Here is a 20,985-nt window from a genome sequence, read left to right on the forward strand (position 1 = left end):
AAAAAGAATTACATTTATTTATTTATAAATTATTAATTATTCATTTGAAAAGTTAACTAAAAAAATAAAACAAAATTAAATTAAAAAAATAAAAAAAAGGGCTAACCCGGCCCGGCCTGCAACCTAACTCGGCAGGTTAGGGTCGGTGGGCCAGGCTGGGCCAGCCAATATCTAAGAAATGGCGAGCCTAACCTAGCCTGCCTTTGTTGGCGGGTGGGTTAGGCCCGACCTACCAAATTTAATGACCCGCCATGGGCCAGGCCGGGCGGGTCAATTTTCCACCATTAGTTTGCTATACCTGTACTTTCTAAAAAAAAATGCAAAAGTTTAATATTTATATAGGGAAACATTAAGAAACAAGTCGGTATGTTCTCTAAATGAAAACAAGCTTTTGTCAATTATTTGTTTATCTGTTTATTATATGAATATTAAATTCTTTCCATTTATGTTTGAAGAAATGTGTGAGAGAACTTCACATCCTTAATCCTTTGGGTAATACTTTTTGTACAAAAAGAGTTTGTACAAACTGACGTGGCACATCACAAAGCATGTCATGTGGTATTGAGACCCACGTAATTTAATGTCACATTAATGTTATGTGAACCCTCATATCACATGGCACTTACATGGTGTGCCGCGTTAGTTTGTACAAACTCTTTTTGTACAAAGAGTTTGTACAAATAGCCAGGAGCGGATCTAACCCACTTTTGACTCAATTTTATTTTAAAAAATACTAATATATATAATTTTTGGATTTTGGCTCACCCTAACAAAAATATTAATGTATAATTAATTTTTATTTTGGTCCACCATAACAAAAATTTCTGGATCCACTACTGCAAATAGCATTAATACAATATAACAGAGTAACTCTATTTATTAATAAAGATGTAGTTATTTTATTTAGAAAACTTGACTCTGCCTCTTCACATGAACATTTAATGCACTCACAATATAACAGAATAATTCTTTTAATTAATAAAAATAACAACAGAATAATTCTACAACTAAATAAATTGATAGAAAGAATTCATTCTTTACTTTTATCTATTAGTAAGCCGTGTTTTTCCGCTCGTTTCTCTGCACTTTTTCAAACTTTCTCATCCAGCAGCTCTTTTGCTCCTAAGATCTCCAACGGCTCTTTCTGATCTTTGGGTTTTTTACAATTCTGGTACTACAGCTGCGCCTTCACTGCAATATCTACAACATTCCAAGCAATGGACAGAGTTTGAACGCCGATTCTGGGTAAACAAGCAATTAAACGAATATCCAATCTTGTTATACGATTTTTTTCACTTAATTTTGAAGTTCTTCTGAATTTTTTTTTTTTTTTAAATTTGTGCAGGTGAAACTGTTGTGCGCGTCTGAAGATGGCGAATGTTGTGGTGGTAATTTTTATTTGTCAAGTGTTATTTGCTTTACCTTTATTGAAAAATTGGATAGTTTGCTTTTGTTGGGATTTTAAATATGAAAATTTTATTGTATGTAGGACGGTTCTTTTGGTGATGCCCAGAAAAATGTGTTTGATTTAGGCGCATTTGTGGGGGACTTGACTTTTGAAGAAGATGCAAGTGGGTAAGTTAATGCTCTCACAATATAACCGAATAATTCTATCAATTAATAAAAATAAAAAACGGAATAATTCTTCAACAAAATAAATTGATAGAAAATAATTCGTTCTTTACTTTTATTTATTAGTAAACCATGTTTTTCCTCTGTTTTCTCTGCACTCTTTCAAACTTTCTCCTCAGCCTCCAACGGCTCTTTCTGATCTTTGGGTTTTTTGATCCCAAGATCTTTGGGTTTTTTAGTTTTATTTTGGAAGGTTAAGAGTTGTTCAGTTTCGTATTTAGGGTTTTGGCTTTGTTATATAATTTTTTTACAATGAACTAAAATTAGGATGTTAATGAGATGATGAATCAAGGAGGCAATACTCAAACCATGGCTTCACTTGACCCTAATTTGGTTGAGGTAATTATTTTCTTTTTATTTTTATTTCATGGTTTTAATTTGAATGGATGAATTGTGTTGTATAAACCAGTAGAAATTTTGTTTATGTTATTGTTAAATTGATAGCTGGAATATGTTTAGTAGAATTTTTAGCTTTTATTATTGTTTATATGTTCAAAAATAAAATTTGTTGATCTAGCGGATAAATCAGTTAGAATTAGATTATAATGCATTGTTTCTGCGATTATATGCTTTTCTTAGAATTTAGAATGTAGGGTTTGAATGGGGCACAGGTTTTGAATTGAAGTTTGTTGAGCATTTCTGTGTTAGAATAAAGAAGAAGAAAAGCAGTGCGTGGTTATCTTAGCTAGAAGTAAATAGTAGTGGATGTTGATGTATTAATTTGGTTTTCAGGTTATGGTGTTCTTTAGCAAATTTGTAGCAGTGTGTAGTAGGAAGGAAAAATTGTTGATTTAGTTGCTCTGATTGATTTATAATAGAATTGCAACTCACTCTATCAATGTACTGAAGTTCACAGCATTACTTTTAATTGTTCATCCCTTGTATTTTCAGTTTTTGATTCTAGTGGAGGTGAGCAATAATTATTTGGTTCAGAACTTTAGCCGAATTCAGTTTCTTCTTGGATCCAAGTTGGAAATATGAAAAAGGTTGCCTATTTTACATATCTTCAGGTTTCATTTTTCTTAGACTACTTGTGTCAAGTTAAAGAGCTCTTGCTTCTGTCTCATGTCTAAGTGAACTCTGCTTATGGATGTAATGCTGTATGAAAATGAGTATAGCTGTTTGTTTTCATTGTAAAGGAAATGAAGCATAATAGAATAAGAGGAGTTGCATACTAAATTAATCGTTGAAAACTACCTGAGACCACTATAAATAATTACATCCACTCTTCCAACCTAGTAGATTACTTGTATGGATGTTACTGCCCCTTTACCTGATAATTAGCTCCAATAAGTAAACTTATTAAATCTTATTTGCAATTTTTACATTCTTACCAATTTACATGACGACCACACACTAGCTGTTTGGTTTAAAAATATATTATATATGATTAGGCTATTATAATACACAACATTTTAGGTGTATTAATCTTTAAGTAGGAGCCTTTTCATTGAGCGCTGTAGGTGGCTTGTTAATAATTTGTACTTACTGCATCTTGTTATTAATTTAGTGTGTTTATCTTTATATTCACAGTACATACAAAGCCCTTATATATAGTCAGCTGAGTGACTTTCTTCAGCTTTTGCTATATTTTGTTTGGCTATTATGCTTTCATGTAAATAATATTTTCTTTTATTTTTTTCAGAACTGATATGTTGTTGATGCTAGCCAATAACATACATCATATCTTCCCTCAACAACTGCATCTAGAGCTGTGTCATGGAACATGCATGGTGTGGATAAGAATGGGATTCTTCCAAATTCCACTTATCACCATGAGCAGCACACAGAACCACTTGTAAGGAATGTTCAAGATGGAGTAAATGCGACATCTGTGGCAAGTTCATCAAGTTTAGGAGCAACTGCTGTATCACAAGATTACATTGACTATACACCGTACTCGAATTCTAGTGATCCATATAGTTATGGAAACACAGGATACCCAGGTTACTATAGCAGCTATCAGCAGCAACCTAACCATTCATACTCCCGGCTCGTAGGAGCATATCAAAATACAGGTGCTCCTTATCATCCTATTTCTTTGTTTCCGAATTCAGCGTCTTATCCTGGTCCTGCAAGTTATTCAGGCACTTACTACCATCTTGGTGATTATCAAAAAGCTGGAAGTTATCCAGGTAGCGGTTACAATAATCAGACGAACTCATGGAATGAAGGCAGTTATGAAAATTATAATTCTCATCAATACTCAAACTACCCTGCAGAGGCAATTGGCACTTACAATTCTGGTACTACAGCTACGCCTTCACTGCAATATCCACAGGAGTACAAGCAATGGACAAATTTTGAACGCGAATTCGTTCCGATTCTCAGTAAACAAGCAATTAAACGAATATCCAATCTTATTATACGATTTTTTTTTCACTTAATTTTGAAGTTCTTTTGAATTTTTTTTAAAATTTGTGCAGGTGAAGCTATTGTGCGCGTTTGAAGATGGCAAATGTTGTGGCAAACCAAGTGGTAACTTTTATTTGTGAAGTGTTAATTTCTTTGCCCTTATTGAGAAATTGGATAGTTTGCTTTTGTTGGGATTTTAAACATGAAAATTTTATTGTATGTAGGGTGGTTATTTTGGTGATGCAAATGGTGCCCAGAAAAATGTGTTTGATTTAGGCACATTTGCGGGGGACTTGACTTTTGAGGAAGATGCAAGTGGGTAAGTTAAGAATTGTGAAAGCTTTTTGTATAATTTATGTAGAACTTTGTTCGTTGATTTGTTTAAGGTGTGACCTGTGTTTTCGAGAATTTGACTATTCTCAAGTTTTCTTGAATGTTTGTGTAAAATTAGTTGGTAAAGTAACTTAAAATAAAGAAATAAATGGTGGGTGATTGTAAGTTCTCTAGGTGAGTTGATTGAGGTTTTGAAATCTTGGAAATAGCTGGAAACTTGAGAGGGTCAGTTTTGGAAGTTGATAGGATTCAGCAACTCAACAAACCCAACAACGAAAAAAACAGTTAAAAGAGAAAAATGTCAATAGAATATTCAAGAACATAAAGTTGTATTCGAATGATTCAGACTGTGTATTACACTTTTGGAATTGCAAAAAATAACCTAGATAATAAGTTCGCTGCATACTCAATATCAAAGACTCACAAACACTCAAAACAGATTCAAGAAAAATAAACACTGCTGAGCTTTGAGGGCCAGCTTCCTCCCAAATTCCCTTGTCCTCTCTTCTGCCTTTTCCTGACCATCTGCTCCCTCTTTGTAATGCCCAGTATAACAAAATGTTGTACTGCTCCTCTCCCATATTACCATCTATCTAGTATTCCAATAACAGAATGTTGTGCTACTCCTCTCTCATATTGCCATTTGTCTTGCGCTAATTGTCCTCTGTCATGTTGCCATCTGTCCTGTACTGTTTTGCCAGCCCAACTTGTGATCCTCTACTATGCTTCCCTTGCCTATTGTAGACCTGCATTGCATGTGATCTATCATTACCCTCCCCAAGAAGAGCCACCTTGTCCTCAAGGTGGAAAGAGGGGAATTGAGTATTGAGGGTGTGGAAGTCCTCCCAAGTGCTCTTGAATTCCATCAGTCCCTTCTAGTGGATGAGAACTTCCCATTGCCCATTCAACAATTTTCGTTTTTTAAGAACTGTTTGGGGTTCCACATTCAAAACTAAGTTTTCGTTGAGATTGTTTGGAAGGGGTTGGCTATTGGGAATTGGAAAAATGGCTTTCTTCAATTGAGACACATGGAAAACATCATGTATGTGAGCTGAGGGAGGAAGATCTAATTGGTAAGTTGCTGCCTGGATTTTGTTTTTGATTACAAATGGACCATAAAATCGTGGGCTAAGCTTTTCATTGTGGCGTCTTGCTAGAGAGCGTAGCCTGTATGGCTGAAGTTTCAAATATGCTGAGTCCCCCACCTTAAAATCGACTTCTCTTCTCCTTTTATCCGCATATATTTTCATGCGATTTTGGGCTTGAACCAGGTTGTTCTTTAAGTCTTGGAGAATGTAGTTGCGGTCTTGGAGTTGGTAGTGGACTTCATCAACTCGGGAGGAATGGTCAGTGTATTTTAGTACTGTCGAAGGGTTACGACCATACAATGTTTTAAAGGGACACATACTTGTCGATACACCGAATGTGGTGTTGAACCAGAATTCTGCCCAAGGTATCCATTTCGGCCATTGTTACGGCTGTCCATTGACAAAGCACCTAAGATAAGTTTCTAAGCAACGATTTACCACCTCTTTTTGCCCATCCGTTTGTGGATGATAGGCAAAACTCATGTGGAGTTGGGTCCCCGATTGGCGAAATAACTCGCCCCAAGAATGACTCATAAAGATCCGGTCTTGATTAGAAACAATCGATCGTGGAAACCCATGTAGACGAACTATCTCCTTAATAAATACCTCAACGACTTCATTAGTGGTGTAGGGACGTTGCAATGTGACGAAATGGCTATATTTCGAGTGTCGATCGACCACTACTAGGATAATCTACCCCTTTGGCCTTCGGAAGCCCTGAAATGAAGTCCATAGATATATCCTCCCAAATTTGATTCAGAATGGGTAGTGCTTGCAACAATCATGTAGGACTCAAGGCCTCGTATTTGTTCTGTTGGCATACAGCGCAAGCTTCCAAAAAATTCTTGATATCCTTTCTTATCCCCTCCCAATAAACCATATTGCCAATGCATTTGTAGGTTCTAAAAAACCCGGAATGCCCCCTCATAGGTGAAGAATGAAACTCATGTAGAAGGTTTTGTATGTGAGGGCCTATTTTAGGGACTACTAACCTGCCCTGATAGAGTAAATTATGACCCGCAAGTTGGAAGGGAGGTTGGCCATTTGGATCGATCAAAAGTTGTTGAATAATGTGACGAAGTTTCTCATCCTTCTTAATAGCCTCTTCTAAGTCCTTCATACCTGCAAAACAACCCACGGTTATGGCATTGTGTTCCGCCTCTTCTTCCCTGCGAGACAGTGCGTCAACAGCCTTATTTTCTGCTCCTAATCGATACTGTATGACAAAATTCAATCCCAGCAGCTTGATGACCCATTTCTGTTGACTTTCACTCAGCAATTTTTGGTTGGTCAGAAAGTGCAGGCTTTGTTGGTCTGTTCAGATAACAAATTGCTGTCCCAGGAGGTAATGACGCCACTTTTGAGTGGCTAGAACCACTGCCATGAGTTCCCGTTCATAGACTGACTTTAATTGAGACTTCATCGACAACCCCTTACTTATGTACGTGAGTGGCCGTCCCTCTTGCATCAAAACTGCCCCTAATCCACTACCCGAAGCATCTGTTTCTATCACAAACTCTTTGGAGAAATCAGGCATAGCTAGAACCGGAACGCTAGTCATAATCCTCTTCAACTCTTCGAACGCTGTTTGGGCTGCTTCGTTCCATCCGAAAGCATCTTTCTTAAGTAAAGCTGTTAAGGGTGCTGTGATCTTACCGTAGTCTTGGACAAAACGCCGATAGTAGCCTGTTAAACCGAGAAACCCGCGGAGTGCTCTCACATTCTTTGGTACCGGCCACTTGATGATGCTCTCTATCTTGGATGGATCGACGGCTATGCCTTAGGCTGAGATGACATGCCCCAAATACTGTAACTATCGCTGCCCGAAAAACATTTTTTTCTGTTCACTATCAACTGATGTTCTAGTAGAATTTGAAGGACGGTTGCCAAATGTCCCAAGTACTCATTCATCTCCTTGCTATAGATGAGTATGTCGTCGATGAACACAAGTATAAACTTGTGCAAATGCGGCTTGAAAATTTCATTCATTAATGCCTGAAAAGTGGAAGGTGCGTTTGTTAATCCAAAGGGCATAACCAAAAATTCATAATGTCCTTCGTGAGTTCGGAATGCCGTCTTGGGGGTGTCTTCAAGGAGGACTCGTATTTGGTGATAACCTGACTTCAAATCAAGTTTAGAGAATACCGACGCTCCTCCTAGTTCATCAAACAATTCATCAATTGTCGGAATTGGAAACTTATCTGGTACTGTAATTTTATTCCCAGCCCTGTAGTCAACACAAAATCTCCATCCACCATCTTTCTTCTTCACTAGTAGCACCAGACTTGAAAATGGACTCACACTGGGTTTGATGATCTAGGAAGCCATCATCTCTTTAACAATGTGCTCTATCTTATTCTTTTGATAGTATGGGTATTTATACGGTCGAAGATTTGGGGGTTGGGTTCCTGTCACTAATTGAATTGAATGGTCTTGAGTCCTAATGGGTGTTAATCCGACCAAGGGTTCGAACACCTGTCCAAACTTATCCAGCACCTCTACCAACTTTTCGTCAATTCTCTCTTCGTTTGTCGTTTGCTTCTGAGTCTCCCCAAACTCGATTAACACTCTCTGTCCTTCTCTCTGTACTGTCTTAATCATGGCCTTTAGGGGTACTAGTGTTTTGCTTAAGGAAGGATCCCCTCGTAGTTGTACCATTCGCTCTCCTGATCTGAACTTCATAGTCTGCTTCCAATTAATTATTGTCTCCCCTAAAGTCTCCAACCAAGCCATCCCGAGTACTACATCAGCGCTCCCCATTTCAAACGGAAAAAAATCTTAAACCACAAGCATTCCTTGTAATTCCAGCGTAACTGCTTTACATTCCCTTTGACATGTCACCCGATAACCATCTCCCACACTGACTCTAAAGGACGGGGTCATAATCACTGGTAATTCCAACCTACCTATTGCCTCCAAACCAATGAAACTGTGGGAAGCCCTACTATCAATCAACACAATTAATTCCTTACCGTGGACACTCCCTTTAAGCTTCATCGTTTTTGGCCCTTGTATTCCCACCACCGAGCTGATGGATAGCTCCACATGGCTTTGATTTTGTTCAGCTGCAACTTCCTCCTTTTCTTCTTCTTCCTGCAGCTCTAGATACTCATCTTCTCCCTCAAGCAAGACAATCTGAAACTATTTCTCACTACACCTATGCCTAGGTGAAAATTTTGCATCACGTCTATAACATAATCCCTTTTCTCTCTTTCTCTGGATCTCGGATTCTGTTAACCTCCGGAAGGGAAAATCTCGCCGAAAGTTGGAAGATCTAAAGGTTTCTACTGGCGTTGACGCGTAACTGGAGTTGTTCTAGGTGGAAGCATGCCTGAAATTTGTGTTTTGGGGCTGAACTTTCGTGTTGAATGTTGAATGTGTTTGGGTGGTGCTGGGTTGGGTTATGTGGGTTTGGGTTAGGTGTGTTTGGGCTTTATTTTGCTCTTCCATTCTAATTGGGTTTAAGTTGAAACGTGGGCCATTACTAATTCCCCCAAACTTTCCTTGTCGGCCCAAACCTCCTTTGGGCTCTTCCAATATTGCATTCCTTTCTTCCACTCTTTGGGCCAGAATTGCAATTTGAGTTAAAGAATTTGGCTGGCCCAAAATGTCTGGTTGCTGGAGCTTCACCTCAGCATGGATCACGGGTCATAACCCGTTCAAGAATGCTGCAGAAAGCACGTCCTCCCTTTCCCCCACTGTCATTGTCGCAATTTCTTCAAACTGTCGGCGGTAGTCTAGTACAGTTCCCGTCTGCCTCGTCAACATAAGGAGTTCCAGCGGACTGATTTCTTGTTTGCTGTTGAATCTCTGCAGGAAAGCCACCTTGAACGTAGGCCACGTTAGTCCCGGCGTCCTGGATTCGTTCCATTGATACCAATGGAGGGCCTTTCCTTCCATGCACAACGTCGTGGAGAAGACCTTGCTCTCGTCAGCAACTTGGTTAAGGGCGAAGTATCTGTCCACGCGAAAAATCCAGCCATACGGATCTTCGTCGGAAAAAAGTGGAAGCTCTAATTTTCTGCCTACCCACTCTCGTCGGTTTCCCCCTTCGTGGTGGTGATAGCCTCCTTGGTAAGGAGGTGGCGGTGGTCTTCATCACGGTGGTTCCCTGTGCCTGAGTTGTTGTCTTCTTCCTGCCCCACCACCCTCCGGTGAGCCTCTTCCTAAGTTTTCCGACGTCTTTCTTCTTTTGCTCTATGGTGGCTTATTCCTGTTCATCCTTACGCCTCATCCAGTTTTGCACATCCATCATTATCTCCCTCATGGACACCATTGTTTCTGTCAACTTGGAAATGTCTCTCTTCACCCCAGGAATTTCCTTCTCAACAATGTCCATTCTATTTTCCATTCTAGTACTGACCATACCCTAACGAGCAACCTCGCTCTGATACCAATTGATAGGATTCAACAACTCAACAAACCCAACAACGAAAAAAAACAGTTGAAAGAGAAAAATGTCAACAGAATATTCAAGAACAGAAAGTTGTATTCGAATTGTTTAGGCTGTGTATTACACTTTTGGAATTGCAAAAAATAACATCGATAATAAGTTCACTGCGTACTCAATATCAAAGACTCACAAACACTCAAAACAGATTCAAGAAAAATAAACATACTGAGCTTCGAGGGCCAGCTTCCTCCCAAATTCCCTTGCCCTCTCTTCTGCCATTTCCTGACCATCTGCTCCCTTTTTGTAATGCCCAGTATAACAGAATGTTGTACTTCTCCTCTCCCATATTGCCATCTATCTAATATTCCAATAACAGAATGTTGTGCTGCTCCTCTCCCATATTGCCATTTGTCTTGCGCTGATTGTCCTCTGTCATGTTGCCATCTGTCCTGTACTTTTTGCCAGCCCAGCTTGTGATCCTCTACTATGCTTCCCTTGCCTATTTTAGACCTGCATTGCATGTGATCTATCAGAAGCCTTTGCCGTTGACCAAAAGTGTCACTCTCTTTCCAGTATGTAGTGATGCTGACTGAAAGAAAAGAAATAAATTTTCTTTCCTTTTTAGAGATTATTGCTTAGAAGATTCTTAGGAAATGTTTGTGGGATATGTCATGGAGAGTGCTTTTAACCGTAAGAGAAGAGTTGTAAACTTTTCTTGTATTTTTGTTTAGACTACTTGGTATTTTATTGTGAAGATGTTGATTGCTGTTGTTGTTTTTGGCAGTGATGACACTGGAAGGACTTGAGAAGGAGCTTGAAGAATGTAAAAACTATGATGTGAGTAAATTTTGTGTTGTTTTTTCATGAAGCTATAGTCTCGTTTTTGTGGTTTTTGCATCTGTAGTTTTTATATGGGGAACTAGGGTAAGGTAGCATTGTATTTATAACTTACTGTTTGAGATAGAATCGGCTGTTTGAGGATAACAAGAAGTGAAAGTAGGGTGGGTGTTCTTGTTCTTTAATCTGTGTGACTCCTTGAGTAGACATGATGTAAGTTTGTACAATAGGCTACATGGATTAGATCTATGAGTTCATATTGCTTCTTGGCTTTTGTAATGATGATTATTGTGTTGAAAACACTATTGGAAAATTGTGATATCTTGATGTATGATAGAGATAATCTCTGATGTTTGTTAACTCAAGGTTGTCTTGTTCCTAAGAGGTGAAATTTTACCTGTAGTGTTTGAGTATTAGGAGAACAAAGTGATTCAGATGTTAGTATAAAATTAAATTGTTAAATGAGTAACACAATGATAGGACCCTAGGACAATCACTCAACCATGCAACCAATAAACCAAAAAAATGCACAGACAACTCAAGATTATTTCCAAGGCAAAACTGGATTGATTCTAATTGATTGTGATTAAGAAATAAAAGGCAGGTTATAGAGCAGTGCTCAGCTATAATGAAATTCAAATAAGCAACAGATAATTCCCAACAGTTCGAGGCGTTGGGGACCTCCCTGATTCACAATTGATAATATTCTGTCTTTTCAACAAATGGCTCTCCCTTTTATACATGAATTAGCTAACAGAATTATTCCTTTCTAACTAATTGGTTCACACGTCACATGCCTCAAGCCTTCCTCCACTAACGCATGCCTCTTCAATTCAGTTAATGGCCTTTTACCCTTGTGCCCTCTGTGTTGGTAAACCTTCTTGATGGGAGGTCTATCAATACCCCCACACCAACACCCCCCCTGCCCCCCCTCTCCCTCATTCATAATTGATAATATTCTGTCTTTTCAACAAATGGCTCTCCCTTTTATACATGAATCAGCTAACAGAATTATTCCTTTCTAACTAATTGGTTCACACGTCACATGCCTCAAGCCTTCCTCCACTAACGCATGCCTCTTCAATTCAGTTAATGGCCTTTTACCCTTGTGCCCTCTGTGTTGGTAAACCTTCTTGATGGGAGGTCTATCAATACCCCCACACCAACCCCCCCCCCCCCCCCCCCCCCCCCCCCCCCCCCTCCCTCCTCTCTTCTCTTGAAGAGCCACCTTGTCCCCAAGTTGGAAGTGAGGGAATTGAAGCTCGATGGTGTCTGTCAGCTCCCAGGTGGCTTCAAATGGGGCTAAGTCTTTCCACTTAATAAGGACTTCTTGAGAGCCATTCACCAATGTGCGGACTGCCAAAATAGATTCCGACTGTACCTGCAACTCCATGTCCTCGGTGAGGTATGGTAGAGGTTGGATGGGAACCGAGCTGTGCAAGCTGCGCTTGAGTTGGGATACGTGAAAAAGGGGATGTATTTTGGTTGTGGAAGGCAGCTTCAGTTTGTATGCAACCTGTCCAGTTTTTTCCAAAATGGGAAATGGTCCATAGAAACGTGGGCTCAATTTTTCATTAAGTTTAGAAGCCAGGTTGGCTAAGGAAGCTACAGCAGTGAGGCGTGTGCTTGAACCCCTTTTCCGTCATTTTGATGTAGAAAATCATGGGTCATCAGATACAGGAGTTGCCTGTTCTCTTATATTGTATTTGTAGTTGCTTTTGGAGGAGTCAGGTTACATATGGAATCTTAATGCTCCATATTATTGCAATTTTTTTTATTAGTTTTTCTTGATTTCTAGGCTAGGGTTTCATATGTCAATAGATTTGAGGAAGGCTGCTGCTTTTATGTTTGTGTTTCTTTAATGTCAATGATTATACTTTCTCTAAAGGCATAATGAAAGATTTAATATCCTTGTTAGAAGAGGGCAAGAAGATTGAAAGCAAGCTCATGTAGCAGACTTCAAGCTCATGTAAAGTGTGAACCATATCCAACAGTTATTACAGTTATTATTATTTCAAAGGGAGAGCCACCTCTTTTAACTGTGTTGCTTGAGTTGTTCTTTGTTTTAATTGGATCTTGTATGATAAGGAGTACTAACATTTTTAGAAATTTTGTTCCAGTCTGAGATTGGTTCTATAAGTTCAAACATAAAAATACTCCAGGAGAAATCAATGGATATGGGTCTGAAGCTGAAGAATCGCAAGATATGGTTTCTATTGGGGAAGTTTTGTGTCCTAGAAGATTCTGCTGTTATCTTAATCTTATTTCTATTGGGGAAGTTTTGTGTCCTAGAAGATTCTGCTGTTATCTTAATCTTATTTCTATTGGGGAAGTTTTGTGTCCCAGAAGATTCTACTATTATCTTAATCTTAATGGAGGATATGATGGTTGTCAAGGAGTGACATCTAGTTCTGTTTTATTGATAAATTAGTTTTGTCCTCAGACTTTTGTTAATCATATGTGCTCTCTCAGGCTCAAGGAATTGTTTTCCTAGGAAAAATGGTAAATTTTGAAGAGATTTTGATTTTAAAAAAAAAAAAAAAAAAATATTGATTCTCTGTATAACATATTTGATATTATTAAAGTAGAAAATAAAAGTAATCAGCTAAACAATTTTTAACTTAAATGAGTTCAAATTTTAGAAGTTCGAGAAACTACTACTAAAAATATTATAGTTGTTACTTAGTTATCTTTTATTCTTGTTGTTGTTCGTCTCTTAACTTTTTATGTTACTCCTTGAGTTAAAAAATTGGTGTTGTAGACACTAATGGATAGAGCAGGACTCATGTCTAATTGTGCCTAATATTTACATGTGTAGTTACCAAGGAATGTACTTTTACTTGTTTTCAAAAAATGCATATACTTTTATTGTCAAGAAACATGAAGATATTGGTTGTGTTTGTTTCTTTATCTCTTACCTATCCTACTCAAATACATATTTGTTTCCTTATTCTGAAAATCCAATTATATTATATTCAACTATATTAAACCCCTTAGGTTTGTTAATTTAACTAAACACCCCCCCCCCCCCGAAGAAAAGTTTAGAAATTAACTAAAACACCTCCACCTACCCACATTTGCCAGATTTCGGCCACCACTGCCAGAAGGTGGTCAGAATCTGGGGTAATGGTGCACTACTAGCCGGTCTTTGGCTATAGTTGGTTGTCAACGACGACCAAAGACACTATATCTTTGGCCGTCGTTGACAACCAAACGTGTTGACAACCAAACGTGGCCAGATCTAGCCTTTTTTGGTTAGATCTAGTTGTAGATCTGGTCTTTTCTGACCAGATTCATGGTGGATCTGGCCGAAAAAGACTATATCGGCGCATCACCTACCAGATCCAACCGGTCTTGAGCCATTACGACGACTGCTGACCACCCTTCGACGGTGATGGCTGGCTGCCAGCATTTAATGGGCAGGTGAAAGTGTTTTTGTTAATTTTCAATATTTTATTGTAGGGGTGTTTAGCTAAATTAACAAACCTAGGGGTTGTTTTTGTTAATTTTAAAATCCAACCTTGTAACAACCACTTAACTCAACTTTTTCAAAAATCGTACCTACAATAATAAAACAAACACACCCATTATTGTGAACTCCTTGCTTTAAACATTACTCCATTTTGAAGGAGGCTGCTTTTATGTTTGTGTTTCTTTAATGTCATTAATTATACTTTCTCTGAAGGCATAATGAATGATTTAATATCCTTGTTAGAAGAGGGAAAGAAGATTGAAAGCAAGCTCATGTAGGAAAACTAAGTATACTGAAGATATGTTCTTGTCACCTATGATAATGTTCATTATATGGTATTAAGAGTACATCTTCCTTCTTATTTGTGGCTGGTGGATTTCCTAGATGTACTATATTTGGTGTAGCAGCTCAAAAATTAGATTTCTAGATTTTGTTTAGCTTTTGATACCCCAATCAGGTTTTTTGTGCTGATTTAGTGGACACCTGGTGCGCATATTAGTGTAATTTTATAGTTCCTTTTCCAAAAAAGAATATATTGATTTTACTTCTAGTATGTTTACATTTCTTGCTTGTATCTGGTATGTAAGTATCAAAGTATGTTTCTTGGATTTATGAATTGCTCTTTTTCTCTATTTTCTTTTAGGCATTGTCATTCTTTCTATTGCTTTGTTTTCTCTTTCTTAGTTTTTTTTTTTTTTTTTTTCCTTCTAAGATATGGACTGGATCTAAGAACAGAGGGAAACATTACAAATAAAACAATTGAGTGTACATTTTACTATAAGTGTATATAAGTGTAGGAAGTCTTTTATAGTTCTTCTCTTCCTCAAATATGTGGAAGGAACTTTAATATGTATGATATCTCATAAATTCATTGTTTATTCCTTTGTTGCTTGATTCCACAATTATATTGCATCATTATTTTATTTCTGCAATTTTTCTGTCCTATTTGAATATGCAAGCTCTTTCTTCATTATGACATTTGCTAGAGTTCACTGTTCTTGCAGGCCATTCTTTGCTGGCAGTTTATTAGGGATTGTTCGGACTCTTTTGGAGCAAACTCGACAGGACGAAATGTGGATTCTGGCTTGCAGTATTCTTGTTGATTTTATTAATGGTCAGGTGCGCAATGGATATAAAGTGAAGTTAGAGCCATGAGATTAATTTTGACATATTTCAGCTTGATTGCTCAAGTAATACAAGTTAGATTGGGGAGCGCACTAATAAAAGACATTTGAAAATAATCTGCCATCCCATCAATGAACTTTTTAGTTACATTTAACAAGGAGTGGGAGTGGTGATGGGGCTCTCCAAAAATGTGATGGCTTGAAATCTGTTAAATACGTTTAATGTGCTTAGTGTAGAATAATTCATTTGTAGGCACTAAATTACATCTACCAAATAGTAGAAACTGTAAACATGATATTTATTATGTTTATGAACCGATAATGACTTATTGAATTGAAAGTAGATGGATAGTACATACATGTTCAACTTAGAAGGTCTCATTCCTAAACTTTGTCAATTGGCTCAAGAAGTGGGAGATGATGAAAGAGCTCTACGCCTACGTTCAGTTGGAATGCAAGCTCTCGCAAACATGGTACAGTTTATTTACCTAGTGTATTACTTTGTGAATGCACAGACTTAATGCACATTCCTGCTGGAATGCAAGCTCTCTCTAACATGGTACAGTTTATTTACCTAGCTTTGTAATGCACATTTAGATACACATACAATCAGACTTGATGCATGTTAATCTTTATGGCCAATTCTTTTAATTTTCATTTTATAATTTCTTCTTTCTTATGACGCTGAAAATCTATTTATGCAGACTGTTGTAATTTAATTGGTTTTTGGTACTTATATCTGCTGCGAAATGCCGTAACCATTTTTTAGCTGTGTACACTTTTTTTGTAATCTTTTGCTTTTTTTTACTTCTAAACTTCTCTGAGGCATTTGATGAGAGGACTTAACATGATTGCTGAAGTATAGATTTAGTAAGGTTAGGTACATAGTAGTTCAAGTCCTACACTTCCTAGTCCTTACATGGGAGATAATAAAGACCTAATTAATTTTAATTAAAATCTAACTAAAACAAGACAAGCTAACCTTTTTGTGAATAAGAATAATTTTTGGCTTTTGAATTGCATTCCTTGTTTAAGAATGTAGGTGTGGCATCACTTTTTCCTGCTTGCAGGAGATAGTGATTGAACATGAAATCTGCTTCTAGTAGCAAGCTGGTTCTCTGCATTACCTTTCTGGACCACATTGTCTGTCACTTCTACTTGTCAACAGGCCCTTTATCAGACTTAGAAGATGTTGAATTGATTTTATCATTTGGCCTTTAATACATGAATAGATAATTATTAAATTCTTTTCTCATAACTCCAACATATTCTATTGACAAACTTAATTATTTTTTGGTTCAAATGTAGAGATTTCATTTGTTAATGTTATGCCACTTTTAATAATCTTTTCCCGCTTCCTATGCTTAGGTGTGGTTCATGGGTGAGCAATCACATATCTGAATGGAGTTTGACAATGTGAGTTTGCTTTTCCTCTTGTTGGTTCTTATTAGTGTTTTTTACTTATGTGATGTATGTAATTAATGTCATCTAGTTTAGAGGTGAATTTTAGGAAACATTTTTTTTCCTTAATATATTTTAAGTTGGACTATGAGGTACACTAGCAAGTGTGCACAATGTTTGCTTTTCATATTAATTTGAAGTATTGGAGAACTACCTCGATCTTCAAATGAAACCAGAGGATGGTAAGGAAGCGAGGCAACAATCTCAATCTCAGGACCGGTGGGTTCAAGGGGTGCTTAAAGAAGAATCTCATGGCTCATCTTTTCCAGATGTGAGTAAGAGGGTTTCTTCTCTCTAGAACCCTGTGACTAATCCTCATATGTATTCAACAACGTAAGGTATCATTTTTTACTTCTTGGGTATATATTCTTTATATAAGGAGATTTCTTAAATGAGTTAACATACTTAGCTTTATAGGCCAATTTTACAGTGACACTTCCAAGAGCCCCTCTTACGGGTCCAAAGTTTGCTTGAATAATATAAGCCAGGTTGGCTAAGGAAGCTACAGCAGTGAGGTGTGTGCTTGAACCCCTTTTCCATCATTTTGATGTAGAAAATGATGGGTCATCAGATACAGGAGTTGCCTGTTCTCTTATATTGTATCTACAGTTGCTTTTGGAGGAATCAGGTTACATATGGAATCTTAATGCTCCATCTTATTGCAATTATTTTTTATTAGTTTTTTTGTGGATATAATTGATATGATTTTTATCTTTTTTTTTTTAGTTTAATCTCCAGGAGGAAACTCCCACCTGTTGCCATCTATCTTGATCAAGCACTTGGATCATAAGAATGTTGCCAAACAACCTCGTGTACAGATTCATATTGTGGACGTTGCCACACAACTCGCACAAAATGCGAAGCTGCAGGCCTCTGTTGCTATCGTTGGTGCAATAGCTGACTTGATTAAACAGCTACGAAAATGCCTGTAAAATGCAGCTGAATTATCTAATGCTGTGGATGATATGGCTAAATGGAATGCTGATCTTCAATATGCTTTAGAAAATTGCATTTCATAACTCTCAAAGAAGGTTTGTTATTGTTTATGTTTTTTATTTTTTGAAGTGTGAGTTAAAAATATTTATGCAGGCATGCCATATATGCAACTGCCACACAACTGTTTGTACTTAACAGGTTGGCGATGTGGGAGCCATTCTTGATATGATGTTTGGTTTGCTAGAGAATATTTCAAATAATTCTGTTATTGCTAGTAACAACAATCTTGGCTGTTCATAGGGCTGCTCAGATTATTTTCCATCCCGAACATATCATATTACCAGAAGGCAAGTGTACTTGTTGAAATTACAGTATACTGTTCAGTTTTAAGAAATTTGGAGAAACATCTAATTTTTGAGGATTTCTGTTTCAGGCTTTTCCTGATGCTCTGTTTCATCAGTTACTCCAAGCAATGGCTCATCCAGACCATGAAACTCGAGTTGGGGCGCATAGTGTAGTCTTTGTTGTGCTAATGCCATCTCGGGTCTCCCTTTGGGGTCAGATCAGGGCAAGGATACTTCACAAGCTGTTTCTAGCATCTTGCCAGTCTCTGCGTCACAGAAAGTAAGAACTGGAAGTTTCTCCTTTCAGGATGAAGGTAAAGAAAAAGAAAAACTAATGGATGGAGGACTGTAGGAGGAAAGTCGGGTACCAAATGTGATGTGAAACACTCTCATAGTCAGTCATATAGCTTTAAGTGTGCTCTAACTAATGGAAAAACAGTATGAAACCCCAAAATCCTATAATTTTAATTTAAAGAGTGTTTTAGTAATTATGTTTAATCATCTACCTGTATAAATTATTTTCCGCAGATAACTTCCTTCCGACTGAGTAGCCATCAAGTGAGTCTTTTGCTTTCATCAATCTGGGTTCAAGCAACATCTGCAGAAAATAACCCTGCAAATTTTGAGGCTATGGCTCACACTTATAACATTGCTTTATTGTTTACGCGATTTAAGGTAATTCATGTTTATGTTATTTTCCAGTGTTTAAACTTTTATCTCCTCTGTGTTCCTTTTTCAGATATTTTGAAAAAGTGGAACAGATTTTGCATGGTCTCATCATTTTTCTTTGAGTTTTTATGGGATGCTTGAAGTTTGATAAATTTTTTTGTGGTGCATTTGCTTATGTTAGGGGCAGTTTACCCATTCAAAATCAAGCATGTCAAGGTAGTGCTTCATCTCTTCTATAACACCAATAATGTCAACAGGTTTTTTAGAAGTCCCATAAGAGAAAGGCAACAATGATTTTATCATAAAGATGGGGCTTCTCAATAGGATGGCAATTGCCTCAATTGAGCGATTGAAACTATTGATCCAGTGCTAGAATGAGATTATAAAGATCAATCGATTATCCCATCCTTATAAGGGAATTGGTGATTGCTTTCTTATAACATTGACAAATGGAGGTGTCATTTCTTTTTGGAGGGGCAACACTATACATATCCTCGAATTCCTATCCTTTTTTTTTGGCTTACTTATAAGTTTCCTTTAATCTCATTTGTCTTCATATTGAATCATTAATGTAGCATCTGCCAAATTTTGAAATCATGAGCTTGCAAAAAGATTCGTTGTTGATTGGTTAATGTCACTGAATCCTGGCCTGATATTTTAAAATTAAATGTAAAAACAGGCTCAAAACATAACTACTGAATCTTATTTGGAGTGACCTTTGAAGCACAAGCCAGACAAAAGTGACTACCTAAAGAGATTGGTCACAACAATCAGTTTATCAGTAGGTGCATCTCTTTATATTCTTTATCCCCCGAGACATGCTCATACACGTCTAGCAATTGATATGATCTATAGTACGTCTGCGAAGGTTAGCAAAAGGGAATTCAATGGTTTAATTGATATTTTCAAGAAAACTATTTGAACTGATGGCTTTGTTGGACTCTACCATGGTTATAATGTTTTGTATGTCAAGATTTTGTTGAATGATGCACTCTTACTAGGAATCAGTCTTCAAAGAATCCCACAACTGCTTGAGTTACTTGGGTTGCAGGTTAGTAGAAGCATGAAAATAAATGTACGCAGGTACATATAATTGATACGATTTGTTTGTCTTACATAATTAAGACTTTCTTTTGCAGTATGATGGCATACTCCAGTACTCATAAATGGGATTCAAACTTTTGTTCAGTTGGTGACATACCCATTGGATACTTTACATTGTAAAATGATGATGAGAAGCTATCAAGTAAAGAGTTCATTGCATGCATTTTCTCAAATCCTGAAAACAGAGGGTGTTAGGTCTCTATACAAAGATGCAAGTGTACAAGTCCTTAAAAATACTATCATTCTTGGTCTTCTGTGGGCTAGTGTCAGGTTATTCCAAGCAAAATCACCTGCCGGAGAGAGTAAGTCTGGTGATGAAAATGGTGAAGGAAGTTCCAGTTAATTTGTGTTGTTATATGGAATAAGGGTTGAGATGTTGGTCAAGGCATTAATAAAAAATAAAAAAAAATAAAAAAAAAATTATGCTTTATTTTTCATTTGAGATTACAGGAGAGTTGTGATGTTTGACCACATGAACACATTTGATGTTTAATGTTTTGCCAATGGATGTAGTTGTAATGAGATTAATTTAATAGGAAGACAGTCCCATCGATCTTTTACTTGTTACAAAATTCCCACAGCTAAGAATTCGGCAACCCCTTTCTTATTGTTCTTTATTACACAAAATATAACACAATTTATAAGCTATATATGGAGGAAGGTTCTGCAACCCCTCTTATTTAACACAAGTTTATGTCCTCTAGATTAAAGAAAAATTAGTAGTTAACCAACACTTGGTGGGTCTGATGGCAAAAAGGTATTAATACGGTGAACATTATAGCTTTTACCCTAAAAATTAATTTAGATATATCATCGCTCTCATATTTCTTAAATCTTTTTCTTTATTTATTGTAAAAACCTCTCCCCTAATTAATTTTACTAAATCTCTCTCCCATAATTTATTCTCAAGGCCTTTGTTTAATTAATTAACTTATCAAAGTAATCAAATCGTTTAAAAGTATCTTTAAACAAATTAAATTAATAAAATAAGTCACTCATATTAATTTTGGACCATCATTTAAATATATGTATAAACTACGTTAAATTAAATTATTGTACTCAAAGTGTGACCACACTCACCAAATTATCAAGTCATCATTTTATTTATTTTTATTAATCTTTAATATTCTCAAACTCTTTTCATCATATATCCTCATACAAACCTTTATAGTTTAATCATCAAATGTTACTCATCAATGCAAGAAAACTAAAATAATATAAAATATTGAAAAAAAAA

General features: G+C 36.9%; 1 pseudogene; it reads left to right on the plus strand.

Annotated features, from left to right (window-relative positions):
* The first annotated feature begins 1,065 nt into the window (after positions 1 to 1,065).
* LOC116107859 lies at positions 1,066 to 18,578 on the plus strand (annotated as a pseudogene).
* Positions 18,579 to 20,985: the final 2,407 nt, after the last annotated feature.

Source organism: Pistacia vera, unplaced genomic scaffold, assembly GCF_008641045.1.
Source record: "Pistacia vera cultivar Batoury unplaced genomic scaffold, PisVer_v2 Contig549, whole genome shotgun sequence".
Classification (NCBI taxonomy): domain Eukaryota; kingdom Viridiplantae; phylum Streptophyta; class Magnoliopsida; order Sapindales; family Anacardiaceae; genus Pistacia; species Pistacia vera.